The following is a 5,935-nucleotide window of genomic DNA, read 5'->3' as shown; positions in this document are numbered from 1 at the left end:
GTCGATGGACATTTGGGTTTTTTCCATATTTTTGCTATTGTTGATATCACTGATATAAACATTGGGGTGCATGTGCCCCTTTGAATCAGCATTTTTGTATCCTTTGAATAAATTATTAGTAGTGCAATTACTGGGTTGCAGGGTAGTACTATTTTTAATTTTTTCTTTAAAAAAATATATACATATATATATTTTAAAGATTATACACATTTGAAAATAGAGGGGGGGGGGGAGTGGCTGAGAGAGAGAGGGAGACACAGAATCCAAAGCAGGCTCCAGGCTCCCAGCTGTCAGCACAGAGCCCAAAGTGGGCTTGAACTCATGAACTGTGAGATCATGACCCAGGAGGAAGTCGGACACTTAACCAACTAAGCCATCCCGGCCCCCCTTTTGTGAGAAACCTCCATACTGTTTTCTGGAAGGGCTGTACCAGTTTACATTCCCACCAACAGTGCAAAAGCATTCCCCTTTCTCCGCATTGTCACCAACATCTGTTGTTTCCTGAGTTGTTAATTTTTGTGACTCTGACAGGTGTGAGGTGATATCTCATTGTGGTTTTGATTGGTATTTCCCTGATGATGAGTGATGTTCAGCATCTTTTCATGTGTCTGTTATCCATCTGGATGTCTTCTTTGGAGAAGTGTCTATTCATGTCTTTTGCCCAATTCTTCACTGGATTAAGTTTTTTGGGGGGTGTTGAATCTATAAGTTCTTTATAGATTTTAGATCATAATCCTTTATCCAATATGTCATTTGCAAATATGTTGCCTTTTAGTTTTGTTGATTGTTTTCTTTGCTGTGCAGAAGCTTTTTATCTTGATGAGGTCCTAATAGTTCATTTTTGCTTTTATTTCCCTTGCCTATGATGGTTTCATGTCTCATATTTAGGTATTTCATCTTTTTTGAATTTATTTTTGTGTATGGTTTAAGAAAGTGGTCCAGAATAATTCTTCTACATGTTGCTGTCCACTTCTCCCAGCACCATTTGCTGAAGAGACTCTTTTTTCCATTGGATACTCTTTCCTGCTTTGTTGAAGACCAGTTGGTTATATTTTGGGTCCATTTCTGGGTTGTCTACTCTATTCCATTGATCTAAGTGCCTCTTTCTGTTCCAGTCCCATACTGTCTTGATAATTACAGCTTTGTAATACATCTTGAAATCTGGAATTGTGATGCCTCAAGCTTTGGTTTTCTTCTTCAGGATTTCTTTGGCTATTCTGGGTCTTTTCTGTCTCCATAAAAAATTTAGAATTGTTTGTTCTAGCTCTTTAAAGAATGCTGGTGTTATTTTGATAGGAATCGCATTGAATGTTTACCTTGCTTTGGGTAGTATCAACATTTTAACACATATTTGTTCTCCCAATCCATGAGCATGAAATGTTTTTCCATTTCTTTGGGTCTTCTTCAATTTCTTTTAAAGCTTTCTGTAATTTTAAGCACACAGATCTTTTACCTCTTTATTTAGGTTTATTCCTAGGTATTTTATGGTTTTTGGGTGCAATTGTAAATGGGACTGATTCCTTCATATTTCTTTCTGCTGCTTCATTATTGGTGTATAGAAACTTAAAAAGTTCAGTGGAACAGTGATAGAAAGTAGAGAGTAATGCAGGATGTTTCTGGAGAACATGGATGGGAATCTTCTCCAGGCTTCATGCTTTTATGAAAGAGGACATCAATTACAGTGTCATGAACTAATTATGCTCTTGCAGAAGGACAAAGGAACAGACATGACTCAATTCCCTTCCTTCTTATTTTTCTCTGAAGATTGCTTTCAAGAAGTACACAAATTCCTATGCTTTAACATGAGAAAAGTTTCACAGGTGGGCCTTCAATGAGTTTGGACTGCCATAGTATAGCTAAGCATATTACCAAGTGGTTAAATCTAATTTGGGAATAAAATATTTGTAAGCTCATTTGTCTAATTGATCTAAGCCTGATATGGCAATCTAGGAATTATCAATAGTAAAGATCAGATTTTAATTTACTTTGTACTTACTTTGTTGCTCTCGTAATTGTTTTGAACCTTAGCCGAGGGGAAAAGATGGACTGTTATGCATTGGCCCTCATATTAAAACACAGATATAAATCAGATAGGATGCGTGCCAGGCCTTTTAGAACATTGCGGAAATTTAAGTCTTAATTGTAATTGCAACGAAAATGTTGAAGGATTGAATGAAACAAAATGATATAACATATACAATTATTAATGTTTCCTCTAGCCAATCTGTGAAGAATAATTTCAGGACAAAATAAATTCAGTAATGTTAGGGAGTTGCTAAAGTAATTTTGGTAATATATGTTTGGTAAGATGAACAATATTCTAACATTTAAAATTATATTAGTAGCTATAAGACATGCCCATAATTATCATGTTTACACATAAGGCATTTCAAATCCATGTCTGATCAAGGTGTGACACATGGAAAGTTTTTAGTAGACACTGGTGAATAAGAAATGACAGTTAAACTATCTGCTGGGAAAACAGCATATACAAGTCATAAATGATCCATTGAAAATACTTTTGAAAATATGTTAATGTCTTTTTTCACTTTTCATTCCTCACATTGTAAGATCATCCTCTTTTTGGTCAAAACAATTTGCAGCCTTTGGTTCCAAATTATTAATGCAATGTTGTACAGATAAATAAACAATTAAAATTTAAGAATCAATTTCCATATCATATAATAGTCCTAACATTACAGTATTTAAAAAATTGTTTTTGATTTTTTTTTATCTGTGAGAGACAGAGTGGAAGTGGGGGAGGGGCAGAGAGAGTGGGAGACACAGAATCAAAGCAGGTTCAGACTCTGAGCTGTCAGCACAGAGCCTGACATGGGGCATAAACACGGACTGCCAGATCATGACCTGAGCCAAAGTCAGAGGCTTAACCAACTGAGCCCCCCAGGTGGCGAGCCCCTTAACATTATAGTATTTTTGAATGAGTCGGGTATTTCCTCAATTTCAAAAGTTTTTATTTTACTTATTTTTTTTTATTTTCTTTAGAGTGTATTATTTTTGAGAAACAAAGAGAGTGAGAGAGACAGAATTCAATCTGGGGAGGGAGCCAAGATGGTGGAACAGCATGGAAGCTTTTTGTATGTCTTGCATCCATGAAATACAGCCAGACCAACACTAAAACATCCTACACACTAGAAAACTGATTGGAGGATTAACACAACAATCTGCATAACCTGAACCACAGAATTCAGCACGTACCTGGAGTGGAGAGGTGAACTTTGGAGCGAGAAGGAGCAGGTAGGGAGGTACTTTTGCAAACAGAGAGAGGACAGAGACTGGGCGGGGTGGGGAGAATACAGGAAAACCACCCCTTCCCAAAAGCAGCTGGAGAGAAAGTGGAAAATTGGAAACAGCTGCAGGTACTGAACTAAAAAGGGAGAAAGGAGAGGGTTTATATTCCATTAAGACTGTAAACAAGGGGAACACAAAGTCTGCAACTCTGCAGCTCGATACCTGGCGGTGCTCTGGTGGGAAGGTTGAATCCCCAGGAGCAGAGTGGGGTCCGGGAGGTTCTCAGGCCACACAGGGAAAAGCGGTTCCACTGCTGGAAGGACATTTGGTAGAGACTGTTGAAGCCACCTGGTCCCAGTAGACCGCAGAAAACATCGCTGGTGCTGCAACAAGGTTGTTAAGGGTGAAGCCTGGTGCCAGATGTGTGTTGATTTTCCATAATCCCTGAAAAGCTGCTGCTACACTATCTCACGAACTTTTCCTGGGGCGGGCTGGCACCTGGCTGCAGTCTCGGGCACCGAGAGCAGCAGGGTCCAGCAAGCATTTCTGGGTGCAGCCACATTCAGCCACTGCTCATTCAGCCATTGCTGGTGAGACCCTCCCACAGAGGGGAGGAACGGGTCAAAGCTGCAGTCCTTCAGAAGTAAGGGGTCGGGGAAAACAGCCAGATCTGAGACAAAACTCGGGAGAGAGGTACTGACTGGGGCCTGATCACAGAAAGTGAAAAAGCGGGGAGTGGACAAAAGCTAAAGACAGAGGACAGGTGCGCGATTGCTGATGTGGGAGAACAGAGTTCCAAAACTAGAGACTGGGTAGCTGGGTGGCGCCATTTTCACCTCTCCCATGCATGCGCAAACGCACCTAAGAGCACTACAACACTCCACCCTATTGGCTAGCAGCGCCATCTAGTGGAGAGCTGAACCATTACACCGAGCCCCACCCAACTGGGCCAACTTTGCTCTTCAAGAACACAAATCTCACAGCCTGCTTAGTTTATGGACTATAAAGCCCGACATAGTCTGACTTCTAGGGGAAAATGAAGTAATTTCAGTCCTATTTCAATCTGTTAGCAGGTCCATCTATTCAATTTTCTTTCTTTCTTTTTTCTTTCTTACACTTCTTTTTTCTTGAATACACAAAGAAAAATATCATTTTAATTTTCAATTTTTATTAAAAATATTTTTCTTTAATTTTTATTACTATATATTTTACTTTGGTGTAAAATTTTTCAAATTCCATTTTACTTCCATCATTTTATTTTAGTCTACTTCAGTGTATTCACCTTTTCAAATTTTCAAAAGTTTTCCTTTTTTTCTTTCTCTTTTTCTCTCTTTTTCGTTTCTTTATCTCAATGCAGAAAAAGAAACACTTCATTTTTACTTTCAATTTCAATTAAAAATATTTTTCTTTAATTTTTATTACTAGATATTTTGCTTTTATGTAATTTTTGTCAAATTCTATTTTACTTCCATCATTTTATTTTAGTCTACTATAGTGTATTCACTTTTTCAAACTTTCAAATGATTTCCTTTTTTTCTTTTTTTAATCTTTTTTCTCTTTTTCATTTATTTTCTTTTTCTTGAATATACACAAAGAAAAGATTCATTTTTATTTTTAATTTTTACTAAAAATATTTTTCTTTAATTTTTTACTACTATATTCTTTACTTTTGTGTATATTTTTTCAAATTCTATTTTACTCCCATCATCTCATTTTAGTCTACTTCAGTGTATTCATTTTTTCAAATTCTCAAATGATCCTCTTTTTTTCTTCTCTCCCCGCCCCTTTTTTTTTCCTCTAATATGTCAAACCACTTTCAACACCCAGACCAGAACACACCTAGGATCTAGCATCATTTATTCGATTTTTGTGTGTGTGTGTTTAATTTTAATATTTTTTTAATTTTAATTTTTCTACCTCATTAATTCCTTTTCTCCCTTCAAAATGACAAAACGAAGGAATTCACCCCAAAAGAAAGAGCACAAAGAAACAACAGCCAGGGATTTAACCAACACAGATACAAGCAAGATGTCTGAACCAGAATTTAGAATCACGATAATAAGAATACTAGGTGGAGTCAAAAACAGATTAGAATCCCTTTCTGCAGAGATAAAAGAAGTAAAAAATAGTCATAATGAAACTAAAATGCTATAACTGAGCTGCAGTCATGGACGGATGCAGCGGCGGCAAGGATGGATGAGGCAGAACAGAGAATCAGCAATATAGAGGACAAACTTATAGAGAATAATGACGCAGAAAAAAAGAGGGAGATGAAGGCAAAAGAGTATGATTTAAGAATTAGAGACATCAGTGACTCATTAAAAAGGAACAACATCAGAATCACAGGGGTCCCAGAAAAGGAAGTGAGAAAAATAGGTGTAGAAGTGTTATGTGAGCAAATCATAGCAGAAAACTTTCCTAACCTGGGAAAGACACAGACATAAAAATACAGGAAGCACAGAGGACCTCCATTAGATTCAACAAAAAACAACCATCAGCAAGGCATATTATAGTCAAATTCACAAAGTACTCAGGGAGGGAGAGAATCATGACAGCATCAAGGGAAAAAAAGTCCTTAACCTACAAGGGAAGACAGATCAGGTTTGCAGCAGACTTATCCACAGAAACTAGGCAGGCCAGAAAGGAGTGGCAGGATATATTCAGTGTGCTGCATCAGAAAAATATG

This window comes from Herpailurus yagouaroundi, unplaced genomic scaffold (genome assembly GCF_014898765.1).
Source record: "Herpailurus yagouaroundi ecotype Mexico unplaced genomic scaffold, PumYag 187, whole genome shotgun sequence".
Taxonomy (NCBI): Eukaryota; Metazoa; Chordata; class Mammalia; order Carnivora; family Felidae; genus Herpailurus; species Herpailurus yagouaroundi.
Note: the sequence above shows the minus strand (reverse complement) of the source record.